This window comes from Symphalangus syndactylus, chromosome 11 (genome assembly GCF_028878055.3).
Source record: "Symphalangus syndactylus isolate Jambi chromosome 11, NHGRI_mSymSyn1-v2.1_pri, whole genome shotgun sequence".
NCBI lineage: Eukaryota > Metazoa > Chordata > Mammalia > Primates > Hylobatidae > Symphalangus > Symphalangus syndactylus.
Window position 1 is genome coordinate 42,864,128 of NC_072433.2, and position 14,727 is coordinate 42,878,854.

Here is a 14,727-nt window from a genome sequence, read left to right on the forward strand (position 1 = left end):
AAACATGTCTGTCTTGTTCATCCTGTCTCCCCAGAGCCCTGCCCGCCTCTTCCTGGCCTTGCCCTCCTATTCATTGTCCAAGGAGACCCTAAAGTGACAATGGGACCCAGAGGGGAAAAGGGGGAATCAATGGGCTGTGTTGATCATGAGAGTGGACTTGGAGAGTGGCAGCCGGAGCCACAGGTTGTCTGTCTCTGAGAAGCCCCTCCAATGTGACGCCTTCTTAGCTCCACATGTCCCAGTTTCACTGGACCACCCCCCTCTGAGTAACGTGACATTTGAACACTGCTAGATGGAGGCATAAGAAAGAGGCTGTCGGGCTGAGAGCAGCTCTGCGTCCTTCAAAATGCTTCATGTAGGCCATGCTTCACGTAGTCCTTTAAAAACCAAGGAATTCAGGCTTCTGAAGACACCTGTCTACCCACGAGTCTACATACAGAAAGGCATCTCCGGCCTTTGCCCTCTCTCCCCTGGTAAGAGGGGCAGAAGTAACACCTTCCCACCAGGTGTCTGCTGACCTGTGTGCCAATCCTGAGGGTTCAGCCAGGTCACAGAGTGGCCTTGCTGAGCATGGGTAGGGGACAGTTTTGGAGCAAGAGGCCCAATCATGGTACACAGTGTGGAGGGATGAGGTGCTGAGTGCCCGTCAGAAGGAGGCTGACATAATGTCTGTCCTCTGGCACAGCCAGCCCACAGAAGGGCCAGGGTGAAGCCCTTAGCTGAGGCTCCAGGGGACACCTGGTCCCAGAAACTTGAGGCAGGACTTTCAGGGCTGTCTTAAGTTCCTCTAAGAACAGACCCTAGTTGGATGCAGATGGCTTATTTGGGAGGTGATCCCAGGAAGCACAAGCAAGGCAGGGAGAAACTGAGACAATGAAGGGAGGAAAGCCATATTAGGTTTGTCCATGATCTGGTACTGCCATGAGCAATTGGGGCTTGATCCCACTGGGACCCTCGGAGGAACTGTGTGAAAGACACTTCAGAATCATGTCCTGGAGGATGGAGAGGCTGGGCCATTTAGCCACTGACTCTGATCCCCATTGGCTGAAGCATATGCATGCATGCATGTGTATGCATGTGTGTGTGCATGCGCACACACACACACAGACACACACTGCCGGAGTGCACGCTGGCATTTAACCCAAGCAAGCTCCCTTGGTGCCCAAGAAAAAGAGAAAGACAAAGAGGAAGACAGGGTTGGGTGGATGCTGTCTGCCTACCAGGAGCTATCTGCAACTTCAAGTCAGCTCAGATGGGCCAAGGGGATGGAGGATGAGGCACCCACAGAATCTGCTAGACAGTTGCTGTGATCATGGACTTGGGGCAGTTATATGGCATCTTGAACTGAGTCAATAGCCAGTGCTGTGGGTTCAGGTCCTGTGTGTCCTCTGGGTGGCTCCATGTCCCCGGGGCCATGGGCTGCTGGACAGCAGCAAGCCCAGGCCAACTCTCCCTCATTCATCACCCCTTTCAAAGCCAGTGGCCAGGAGCCGGGGGCTGGGAAAATCGACCCTTAAATAAGACTTTTTTTTTTTTTTTTTGAGACGGAGTCTCACACTGTCGCCCAGGCTGGAGTGCAGTGGCGCAATCTCAGCTCACTGCAAGCTCCACCTCCTGGGTTCATGCTATTCTCCTGCCTCAGCCTCCCGAGTAGCTGGGACTACAGGTGCCCACCACCATGCCTGGCTAATTTTTTTGTATTTTTAGTAGAGACGGGGTTTCACCGTGTTAGCCAGGATGGTCTCGATCTCCTGACCTCATGATCCACCCTTCTCGGCCTCCCAAACTGCTGGGATTACAGGCGTGAGCCACCATGCCCTGCCTAAATAAGACTCTTCACTGGTATTTGCTTACAACTTACTATACCAGCTAATGGGTATGTTATTTCATTTCATCCTTACAGAAGCCTTGAGCAATGAGTGCAACAAGTTTCCCACTTTGCAGATGAGGAAACTGAGACACCAGAAGGAGGGGTAACTCATTAACCATCACGTGGTAGAGAGAGCACCCTAGGTTTATCTGAGTCTGAAGCTCAATTCCGAACAGCTCTGAAGAATGATCCCTGCAGGGCAGCCTCTGAAACCCCTGTGAGCAGGCGAGGCTGGGAGCCCAAAGTTTCATCCCAGGAGTACCTCGTTCACCCACGGCCACAATCACCATTGATCTGGGTAGAGATCCAATCAGAGTTGATGCCAGAGTTACACATTCCCCCTGCTCTCTGGTCAGAAAAGAGGCAGGGGATCTGGGGTCTGTAGTGATGGGCCCAGGGCAACCGCTTTGACAGAGGTGCAATGGCCTGACCAAGGCATGCCAAGCCTGTGGACATGCCACTGGGCCACAAGTCAGGACATCATTGCTCTCTTGCCTTGGAACACAGCCGGGCATGTCAGGGACACACAAAACTTGGCATTCATCTGCTGCAAGAGCTAAGTTAGACTAAGACAGATGGGGGTCATTACTACTGTTCCTTTCCTACAACTTTGTCTCTGAAGGCTCCCTTCTTGGAAAGAAGCAGGGTCCCTGGAAACACTAGGAAAGGCTCCTGTGAGCAGCTGACATCCGCATGTTGGCCAAGTAAGTGATGTACTGACGTGTTGCTTTACTGTTAGCCCTTTGCACAGACAGTAGGTTTCATTGCTTTCTTCAAATCAGCAGGGAAATACTTGGTTACAGATTAATGGCCAAAGCACAAATCGTTCTGGACAACTTTGGTGAAAAGTCAGAAACCACAGGATGACTAGCATCAACAAAGGTCAACAGGCAGCCTGGCTTATCAATAATCCTGGTTGCATCATTCTTGGAAGAAAGGACACGAATGCGGGCCCTTGTACTTTGTCATACTAACACCTACGTGACCTGGTTTGGCCTGGGTTGGAAAAGCAACAAAGGAACATGTGATAAAAGCCACACTGGTTGGAGACAGGAGGTAACTGGGGCTGGCCGTCTGGGATTCCCATGAAGGGGGCAGGTAAGCTGTCGCTTGATCAGTGGAGGAGGCAATCCTAGAAAAGCAGCCAGAAGCCAGGGTTGGACCCCATCTGAAACCCTCCATGTGATGGAGCCAAGTTTCTTTGTTCTCTTGGCCTCAGTTTCTCCCGCATGTGCAAGGGGATAATTGTAAAGCAACACATCACATACCAGGGAGAGATCAGGAGGGGGGCATTTATACCTTTCAGGTAATACACCAGACAACGATATCTTTTATCCTCCACAGATGCCCCAATTCATCTTTTTCTAGCCAAACGAAGGAAATCTCTTATAGTATTATAGAAGTCATCTTGGTGCCCTCAGAGGCCACTCCTGATCTCCTGCAGTGGCCTGTCTAGGGAGCAATAGCCAGGGCTCAAGTACTGAGTGGTCTATTTCCTGGCCCATGACCTTGAGCTCGCATGTAACTTCTTGGGTTCCTCAGATACAAAAGAAAAGAAAAGCCTCACAGACTAGCTATGCCTTAGTGATTCGAAGTAGCTGGGTGATGAATGAATACAATAATCCAAGCTTCTCCACTGGAGGGCCTTTGGATATGTTTCCTTTACCTAAAATGCCCTTTTCTTGATTTTGCAATCAAGAAGGCTGCCCCTTCTTGATTTTGGCTTAAATATGATCCTCTTGGCCAGGCCATCTCTGCCTACTTTCTCTCACTAGGGCTTCCCCATTCATTATCTCTTTCCCTGTCTCAGCATTCTGTTTAGTTCTGTTACAAAATTTGCACCTTACATATAACTATTAAATTGATTCCTAACCAGTCTGTGGTCTGTCTGTCCTACGAGTTGCTAAGTTCTCAAGGGTGGGGGCTTCCTGTGTGTTTTGTTCACAACTGCATAACTAGACAGTGCCAATCGCAGGATAGATAAAAGGATGAATAGGTGGATGGATGGTTGGATGGATGGATGGATGGATGGATAGATGGATGGATGGATGGATGGATGGATGGATGGATGGATGGATGGATGGATGGATGGACAGATGAAGAGATGGACTGATGGACTGATGGACAGATGGATGGACAGATGGATGGGTGGATGGTTGGATGCAAGATTATTGTGAGGATCAAATGAGAGAACATGTGTGGAAATGCTTTGGAAATTGTTAAATATTATATTAATGTAATACGTCATTGTAAAATGCTAGTGCCAGACACTGTGATAAATGCTTTGCAAACATCATTACCTCCAATCATCTAACTCTGCCTCATGGGTACTATTCTCCCATTGTACAGATGGAGAAACAAAGGCTCTGGTGAGGTTGATTAACTTGTCTAAGATCACAGGGCTGGTACTGAAGACACTGAAGGGGTGGGGTTCAACCCCAGGTAAGCCTAACTGAAGGCGTATGCTCTTCCCAAAATTACACCATATTCCAAAGTTCTCATCTTCCAAAAAGTGACTGTGCAGTGAGGTCCTCATGGACATTCACAAGCCTGAAACTCCATATTCTTAAACAAAAAAGCCCCATAGTCATTCTTGAGTCACTTTGTCTTATTTTTGAAGCATGATCTGCCTCTCCCCTGCCTCCATATTCAGTTGTCCTTCCTTGCTGCTGTCATTGAGGAACCTTCACCTAACAACAATTCTTCTTTAAGGAACCACTTCTAATTACTTTTAACATGAAACAATTCTTGTTAAAATTGGGTGTAAAGTGAGAGTCAAGAGTTTCTAAGCAAGAAGGGGCATTTGTGAATTAGTTGCAATCTCCTTTGATTCCTCCAGAGGTCTTTCTTTTTTACAAATTCTGTTGGTTTCAGGAAATGAATCCAGAAAGTCAAAATGTGGGGAGGAGGTGGTATTCAGATAAGAAAGTGCCAACATGCCTGTTTCATAGGGTTCCCAAGAGAATCAAATGAGAAAATAAACACGAAAGTACATTGGGAAAAAAGTAGAGCAATGTGAAGACACAGATATTTAAGAATATGGTACTGCTGCCAGTGCTTAACCTTTATCCCAAGCTTTTGATGCTGCCAAGGAGATTTTATGGCATTTTCTAATTTAATCCTCACACAACCCTCTGCGGCAGCTAGTATCAGTATGCTCATATTACAGAAATAAACGCCAGTTCAGCCAGAGCTAGGGGCTTGCTCAGTTGAGACTGGTACACCGGATCCCTGTCACAGAGCTGGAGCACTTGCTGCTGCATTTCTCATGGTCGGCACCCAAGATTCCCCTGGAGGAATTCAGCACACACTACATTTCCTATAGAACCTACCCTGGCAAAAACGAGGCCATCAACTGTCCGGAGATAGCAGGACTGGCTTGGGAGGCTTGAGATCCTCAAGCTCATAATTTTGTGTCCATTTATGACTGAAGTGGGGTCCAAAGGACTGTTAGAATCTCCTCCTCATCATAAACTCAGTGGGTGAGGCTGAGCCCCAAGAGTCCCCGGGAGAGAGGGTTGCTCCTGTGTCCTTCTCTTGCAGGAATTGGAAACGGAAAGAGACACTGAAGTCCAGAGAGGAGTAAGTGACATCTAGGGGTCCCCAGGCTTGAGCAGCAGTCATCACACTGACCAGGGGTTTGTGAAAATGTAGATTTCAATTGCATTTTCTGAACCGATTGAATTATAATCTTGGGTGTGAGCCCTAAAAATCTGCATTCTTAACAAGGTCCCAGGGAGACTTGAATGATTGGCCAATTCGGAAAATTACTGGTGTAAGGGAGACAGAGCCTAAAATTGAAGTCTAGACTGGGTTGAATAATGTCCCCCCAAAATTCATGACCATCTGGAACCTCAGAATGGGAACTTATCCTATTTCAGGGCCTTTGGAAATGTGATTTCAGTCTGTTTTTGTGTATTACAGTAGTTATGCTCTATGAAGTCACCACAAACACTGAGTTAGAGAATTCTAAACCACTTCTCCTAGGTGAAACAGAGTTAACTTCCTGCAAGCCTCTGGTCACAGTGCTTTCTCTAACCAACCATGCGTAGTTTTTTTTTTTTGTTTTTTTTTTTTGAGACAGAATCTAGCTCTGTTGCCCAGGCTGGAGCACAGTGGCACCATCTTGGCTCACTGCAACCTTTGCCTCCCGGGTTCAAGCAATTCTCCTGCCTCAGCTTCTGGAGTAGCTGGGATTACAAGCCACCTGCCACCACACCTGGCTAATTTCTGTATTTTCAGTAGAGTCAGGGTTTTACCATGTTGGCCAGGCTGGTCTTGAACTCCTGACCTCAGGTGATCTGCCCTCCTCAACTTCCCAAAGTGCTGGGATCACAGGCGTGAGCCACCACACCTGGCCCCATGTGTATTTTTTCGCGTGCTTCAGGACATCTGATTTAATACATATTGTTGATTCATTAATTGAACTTAAAGCTGACTGCGCTATAACTCATACCTGGACAAAGCTTCTCTAACACATATATTCTCCATAAGGCACATCTCAACCTTCTCGCACATAGGAACACTAGACAGCACTTTAGCACTACACTTCGGGGTCATTTCAAACAGCAAAGTCACCAACAGAAAGTATAAACGTGCAAAAAACACAGCACTAAATAAAGTGCAAGAAAGGCACTTGTTTTTGAGAGAGCTGAACCAAGAAAGCAGAGCACCACCTTACCGGACCTCAGCTGGGAACGTGCACAGTGGGCAACCCACATTTTCCACTGCTCTGTGTATATCTGCAGATGACCACATGTATTGATTTCGAGTTTAACAAATAAATTTTAGTGAGGAGGTAAATAGCAAATATGGAATTCATGAAGAATGAGGATCCACTGTAGTTAAGATGAGGTCATTCTGGTTGAGGGTGGGTCCTAAATCCAATATGAGGTGTCCTTAAAAGAAGAGAAGAGGACATACAGAGACAGCCACAGAGGATGAAAAAAAAATTCATGTGATGACCGAGGCAGAGATTGTAGCAATGCAGCTGCAAGCCAAGAAATGCATAGATTGCCAGCATCCAACGGAAGTGGGAGGAGGCAGGGAAGGATTGTTCCTTAGAGTCTTCAGATGGAGCATGGCCCTGCTGTCACCTCAGTTTCAGACAGCAAAAGAGTGCTATCCCATGGCCGGGTGCAGTGGCTCATGCCTGTAATCCCAGCACTTTTGAGGCCAAGGCAGGTGGATTACTTGAGGTCAGGAGATCGACACCAGCCTGGCCAACATGGTGAAACCCCATCTCTACTAAAAATACAAAAATTAGCTGGATGTGGTGGTGCACGCCTGTAGTCCCAGCTACTCGGGAGGCTGAGGCAGGAGAATCACTTGAACCGGAGAGGCAGAGGTTGCAGTGAGCCAAGATCGTGCCATTGCACTCCAGCCTGGGCGACAAGAGCAAGACTCTGTCTCAACAACAACAACAACACAACAACAACAACGACAAAAGGAAGTGTGCCATCCCTTGTTATGGCAGCCCTTAGGCTCCAGGAACCATCAGTCCTGAACATGCAGGAGCCAGCCTGGCTCCAGGAACCATCAGTCTTGTGGTTCTAGGGAATCCTTTCCACTGGAGAGCCAGCCCAGCTCCAAATCCCACAGTCTTGCCTCAGAAATCAAATGAGAGAATGTCTGTGAAGAACTTAGGAAACTGGAGTGTGTTCTATTCATTCAGCAGATTATTACGCAAGTCCTCAGGTCCTTAAATCACCTTTCAGCTACCTCGCAGCACCCACTCCAAACATCCTGGGATCCAGCCACACTGAACTCTTCACCCTTCCAGGCAAACACTGGGCATAGGGCTGCCTCCACACGTTTGCTCAGGTCATTCTCTACCTACACCAGAAAACCCATCCCTCAAATGCCACAGCCTTGATCTGCCAAGAAGATGGAGCTCTTCTCTTCTCCGAAACTTCAGTCCTATACAGAATGCCTCTCCCTGACATCACAGGTTTGGGTATCCTCCACTAGGAATCCAGACCTTCATTCTGGCAGGGAGCGCACTGCCAGATCTGACACCTCTCTCTACCCTTTCTTAGAACCACAAAATGATAGAGAATTGGGGACTCAAAGAGATGGCTAATCCAGGATCACACATTCAGGACCAGACAGGTAAGCAGTATGGGTGACTGGAAAAAGTAGTGTTTGGCCCCCAGTGAGTGGTTGGCCTATGGACCCACTTGGAGACTGGATGCATTCGGTCATCATTACCTTTAATGCTGAACAAAATACAAAGCGCCTGGTGGGCCAAATTCAGTCTCACGTCCATCTAATCCAATTCCCTGACTGTCCTGATGGAAACTCATGGGGTCCCCTCAGGGCCTAGTGGTAAGGGATCAGCAGCCGCAGGAGAGCCAGCCCAGCTCTGCCCACACCTAGACCATCTTCTGTTTATTCTTTCAGCTCAGGAAATCTGGGCATAGAAGAGCTGGAAGAACCTTAGAGAAAGCCCCATTATACAGGCAGAAAAACTGAGGCCACAGAAGGGAAGAAACTTGCCAAGCTCACTCAGAAAGTAGAGTTTCAGGCAGAACAAGGGCTCAAGCTAAAATGTGACTTGTTTGTGTGTGCATGTTGGTGGTGACTGCATTTATTTATTTCAAGCCTTCTGTGAGGACAGAACAGTACCTGGCATATGATACACATCCAATAAGTTCATGGCTTTGGGATAATTGCAAACTTAGAGATAGTTTGGGAACTTGCAGGCTGGGAAGGTGCTCTCACAACATCCTTTTACCCCTGGAAGGCTTCTGAGCTATCAACATTTTTTCCCTAAATTCCTGAGCATTTCTTTTGGGTGCCAAGTTTGACATGACTGCTTCAAATTCATAATGAGTATGGAATATGCAGAAAGTAGCTCAAGGTGAGTCATTCATTAATCATAAGAAAAACAGGCCCTGATCAAGGACACATCAGCACAAACCATGAAAAAGAAACAGGGGGACAGGGTTGCCCAATCTCCTTATTTAATATTAACTACATTATGTTTTTTTCACTTGAGTTCTGAGAAACATTGCTCCCCACTCCCTGGTTTTGTACGAACTCAATCCAAAGTCAATTTTCATTGAATACAGGGTGTGTGCTTCATGGGTGCTGAGAGGGAGATGCGGGACTTTGGAACCATAGTCAGTCACCCTGGAAGAAAGTCAGCCTGCAGGACCACCGACTTTCAGCCTTGTCCTCGGTCACTTTTTCCTCACTGCCTGATATATTCAGGGAGAACATAGATGAACAACGTGAGGACCGCCTGTCCTTGGGAAGTGCACTTCACCGGGATAGAAATAACAAGTGCCCAAGTACCTGTGCAAATAGCCATCTGTTCACACTACTGGGCTGTGGTCAGTGGAGGTACAACCTGATTGGGGAGGTGAGATAAGTTAGCATGAGCACCAGGTGGACGGTTTGATCACATTTCCATCTTTTTCTCTTTTGCTTTCACATGTGTCCACGATGTGGGCAGATCATGGGGTGTGATTGCAAACTGAGGATCTGAGTACAGCCGATGCTCCCTGCAGGGTTCTTCCCACTCCTCACACCACCGTCGAAACAGTGTGGCAGAAGGTTCTGCACTCTGAAAGGGTAGCTGTCGCTATATGATTGAGCTATGATCCCTCCCAGGGCTGCTTGTGTGTCCAAAGGGGAAGACTCTGGGCTTGGCAAATACTGCCATTTGTGCTTGTTGTGGTGCCCGAGTGCCTTCTCCCTTTCCTGGCATTTGCAGCCCGCCAGTCGCTGGACCCATTGTCTCTCTCCAGCTACGGAAATGGCTGAGCTCTACCTTGCACCTTGATTAAAGTGTGCAGCTCCTTGAGAAGGTGGCGGGCCCCAACTGGTGTAAGCAAGTCCCCACGTAATTTGCACAGCATGGGACTACTGTGATCTAAAGGTGAGATTGAGGAGTTTGCCCCCCAAAAAACCTAGAGATGGAAGGGAAAGATAAAGAGATGAGAATAAAATCTGACACAAATTACCTGGTGCTTTCTGGAGGGGGATGAGGCAGTGGGAGCTGCCAGGGCAAGTCTAGCTGGTACCATCTCAGTAGAACAGAGAGGCCAGCCTGGCAGGTGGGAAGTGGAGGAGGGGGAGGAGCTTATGTGGACTTGGTGCGGGCATCACTTGGAAATCCCAGGATGTCAGAACTGGACAGGTTTAGAGAGGCTTTCTTGCCTAGTAGTTACAAATGTCTGGGGACTAGCAAGCTGCAGTAGAACTGGAACTGGAACAGCTTTGTTGCGTGATGTACACAGCAAATCAATACACTGAAACACCGGGTTGCAGCAGAGAAAGAGGTTTAATCATAGGGTCACCGAATGAGATGAGAGGAAACCTCAGATCCATCTCTGGAGGAGTTTGGAGTTGGGATTTTAAGGATTTTGTAGTGGGCCGGTTGGTTGAAGAATGCAGGTGAAGTCATGGGACTGGGAGAGGATGAGGCCGTGTTCTCATGCTGATCCCGTTCCTCTGGAAGGGTCTCCAAACTGGTTGCTGGAATTCAGGGTCCAAAAACATCTTAAGCAATCTTTAAGCAAAAGTCTTATGATTCTAATGTCAGAGATCTTGCCTGTAGGAACAATGAGGATGCAAATCAATTCTCAAACAGTCTTAGGATCCCAGTGTCACAAACCCTATCTATAGGAACAATGGGGTTGCAATGGTCAGGATCTAGTGCTATATGACTTTTAGCAACAAGGAAGTGGGCCAAAGTACAGCCTGATAAATGCTTAATTCTAACTCTATTTCTGTCTAGAAGCCGGCAGGCAATTCTTGTCAACTCTGTGGGGATGGTTTCAGAATCACCTGGGAGCTTGCTAAAAATGCAGACAACTGGATCCCACCCTTCATAGTTCTGAATTAGGAAATCTGGGGCACAGCCAGGGAAACCATATTGCCATTCAGTGTCAGTAACAACCCTAATGTAAAGCCTGCTGGGAAATCACTATTCATTTGACAGAGAAGGAAATTGAGTCATAGAGGAAAAGGGTTTGGCCGAGATCCCACAGAGAGTTACAAGCAGATCTTTTAATAGTTTCTTGATTTCTTCCTCTCTCCTTTCCTTCCATCCTCCCTCTTTTTCTCCATCCCTTCTTCTTCCTACCTTCCTTCTTTCATTCCTCTCTTCTTCTATCTTTCTTTTCCTCCCTCCCTCCCTTTCTTCCCTTCTTTCCTTCTTTCCTTCCTCCCTCCCTCCATCCCTCCTTCCTTCTCTCTTTCATTCATGCATTTATTCAACAAACATTTGTTGAGTATCTGCTATGTGCCAGGCACTGTGTTAGGTGCAGAAACAGCCTAGATCCCTCCCCTTCTAGAGCAAATGCCCTTGTGGGAAAGACCAGCAGTAATCAAATTATCACATGCACAAATGTAAAATTACGGCTATGCCCAGGAGAGGCAGACAAAAGTTGTACCAGCTGGATTTAACATTGCACATGGCCTCAGCATCTTTATCTGTAGAATGGAGTCTCCTCACTTGCCCTGGCTGTTTCCCACCTGCACAGCTCACACTGGAAATTAACAGAGAACAGCTTTTTTTAAACATAAAAATAATTATCCAAATGTTTGGCTTATCTTGACTCTGATAGTCAATCAATAAATATTTGTAGAATTGAATTGCTAAATTGAATTATTCTACAAAAATAAAGCAAAGATTAGCAAGAATCCCCACCACCAACCCAGTGTTCATTTAATTTTCCTGTTTGTGCAGATAAGACACAGGCTGGGTTTGCTGGATTTAAACAAAAACCAGCAGAAAGATGGCTTTCCATAGATCCCTGGAATGTCAGAGTTGGAGAGAGCTCAGATGTTATCACATCATATCTTCCCCAACTTCACAGAATGGGAAAAAGTTATTCAAGGTCACATGTGGGAAAAGTGATAGAGCCAAAGCCAGGACACAGATGATAAATTAACAACAACAACAAAAAGGACATATTTTGTTTTGGGTGCCTAGACATGCCTAGGCTGTTATTCTCTATGTTAAAAATCCCAACGTTGGAAACATCTTCCATGTATTAATTAAGGCTCTACTCCAGGATGAGCCCCCCAATTCCCAGGAATATTCCTCCAAGAGCCACAGCCAAGAGCAAATGTCTATGTATGTTTGGTAGACAATGATTGCTTTCACCATTTCCTGTTCTGGTAAAAGCATCCACATTTCTCTTTGGGGAGCCACCCTCTTCCTTCCCACTCTGAGTACATGAGATTTAGGTACCAGTTGAATCTATTTGCTTCCAAGCCAGGTAAGCACATGCCTGTCAATCAGCTTGTTCCATCTGCCTGGTCATAGTGATTGGTTCAGGAAAGGACATGTGACTCAAGATGATCCAATGAGAGTCAGCCCTGGGACTTTGGCTGAAACTATTGGGAAAGAGACACTGTATTTCCATTGGTTTCGTTATGCTGGTAAGATGTTGTTCTGGAGCTGCTGGCAGGCATCTTGCTACTGAGCTAGAGAGCCTTTCTCTTAATGAGTCCACACAATGATGGGGAGGGAAATAAGAGCTGAGGAGCCACTGAGTCTTGATGGAATATGTTTTTTGGACTTGTAGATGCAGCCATTCCTGAGACTAAATCCTCTGCACTTTTCAGTCATAGGGAGCAATAAATTCCCTGTAACTGGTTTACCCAATGGCAGAGACAGCCAGCAGAGATTTGTGGAGTTTTCAATGGGAAGCAATTTCCCAGTTAAGGACAATATTTTTCAGCATCCTTATAACTAGGTGGTACCAGGCAACTGAGTTCTGACCAATGCACTTGGAGGTAGAAGTGAAGTATAGCGCTTCCACCAAAACCTTCCATGCAAACTTTCACACTCTTTTCTTCCATCCACTGATTAAATGTCAAAACATCTAGGATGATCTTGGGAGCCACGTACTGAAAATGACATTGGAAGATTGTGTCCACTGCCATTGAGACTGAGCTAAATGAAAAGTAAACTTTCTATATATTAAGCCACCAAAATTCCGAAGCCTCTTTGTAATAACAGCTACCATTATATTCCTTAATTCAGCTAGTGTTTCAGTCAGGGCTTTTAGTCATAAACAATAGAAATCACCTCTGGCTAACTTAAACTGAGAAGGAATGCATTAAAAGGGTAGTAATTGCTCACAGACGCTCCACCAGGGCAGGAAAGCCAGGACTGGGACTACACTGCTCAGAACAATGCCTGGTTTACGCCACCGAACTGGGGGGACACCATTGAAGGTGACACTGAGCACTTGTATCTCACCTTGCTCGTTGGCACCCCAGATGCTGCTGCTGGGGTTGAATATAGCTACCACCATGGTCACTGTCTTTTGTGGAATGGATTCCACAAACTGCCTGCTTCTCCATGTCTTTCGGAAAGTCTAGGGCAGGTATATCTTTACCGATGGAGGTTTAGGTCATGCAACCATACTCAAGCTGCAATGGAGGCTGGGAAAGTGAACAGAGGGCATTTTCCCATTACTACAGTGGAAGACAGGCTTTGCTTCAAAAAGTGGGGAATTCCCCAAACATGAGAAGGGGGTTCAAACATAAGACAGCCTAAAGGATTGATAAATGTATGCTACAGTCACCGTGAGATGGGTTTCTATCCCTGAAAGAAACTGACTGATAATGTGTACTGTTAATATGCTTCAAATTTTATGCAAAATAGAAAATAGACATGTTCTAGAGATTGTGCTAAGCACTTGACATATATTATCTTATGTAATCCTCACAATGACCCCAAGGGGGTAGAAACTATTATCCCCACTTAGCAAATGAAGAAACTGAGTCCTGAAGAAAAAATTTATTTGTGTGAATTCATGTAGCAGGGATATGAGGAAATCTTGTAACGCAAAAGACAAGGGAACATGTGATAGTTTCTTATATAGTGAGCTTCCTTGTTTGAAACCACACTAGGATTCAGATGAATTTGAAAACTGGGTGGTGGGTCTAAGAGTTCCATGGCTTCCTGAGACAGCCTATCCTGATAAAGAGATTCAAGTAGGACCAGCTCGATCAAGAAAGAAAACCTTGGTTATAGGGTATTAAGGAAGGAATTAAGATTCTGAATATGATGAGGGGAGCAGTTTGTCCCTGATATGTCTTCTGGGGAAGCTTTGCACACTAGCATCAGAGTCCTGACAGCAAGAGAGTTGAAGGTGAAAACTGCAAAGGATATTTCACTCCAGACTGTACTCAAGATGTGGGAGAACTTGTCATTGCTTTGGGACTCCTCTGGCAGGTGTAGCTCAGGGTGGGAGAGGCCTTCTCCCTCACTTCTTTGCAGACCACCATGAAGCTTTGCACAGCAAGGCTCCAATGCATTGTCAGTGGTGCCCAGAGCAGTGGTCACACCCAACTAGAAAAGACTTGTTTGTGAGCACACGTAAGACTTCCCCTGAGAACTCTCTGAAATACTTGGAGAGGGAGAGATTTACAGGAATGGGGAGGCCATGTGGCAGCAGGTGGGGTCAAGAGCCAGGGGAGCTCAACACCCCAATGTCAATGTGAATGTCAGTGGTACCTCCAAACTGAGTCAAGGGCAAATATGCTGGGCATCTTCGTTGGCTGCTCAAATCCTCTCTCCACGCTTTCCCACTCGGCTCTGGGCCCCTTCAGATAAATGAACTGGAGAACTGGGATCCCATGCCTTTTGGCTTCTGGTTGGACTCAACCGATGGGCAGCACTAGCAGACCTGTCCCCCAGAGATGTCATGGACATGACCACATCCCTGCCCCCACCAGGATCACCAAGGTTCCTGCCAGCTGCCCTCTTCACACAGTCCTCTGCCTCCAGCATCTAGCAATTGTCCTCTTTCCTCACTGTGTTAGGTCTAGGGGAGGTCATCGTCCAATGCTCTTCTGAGCCCTGTGTGCTGCTCCATCCCAGGTGG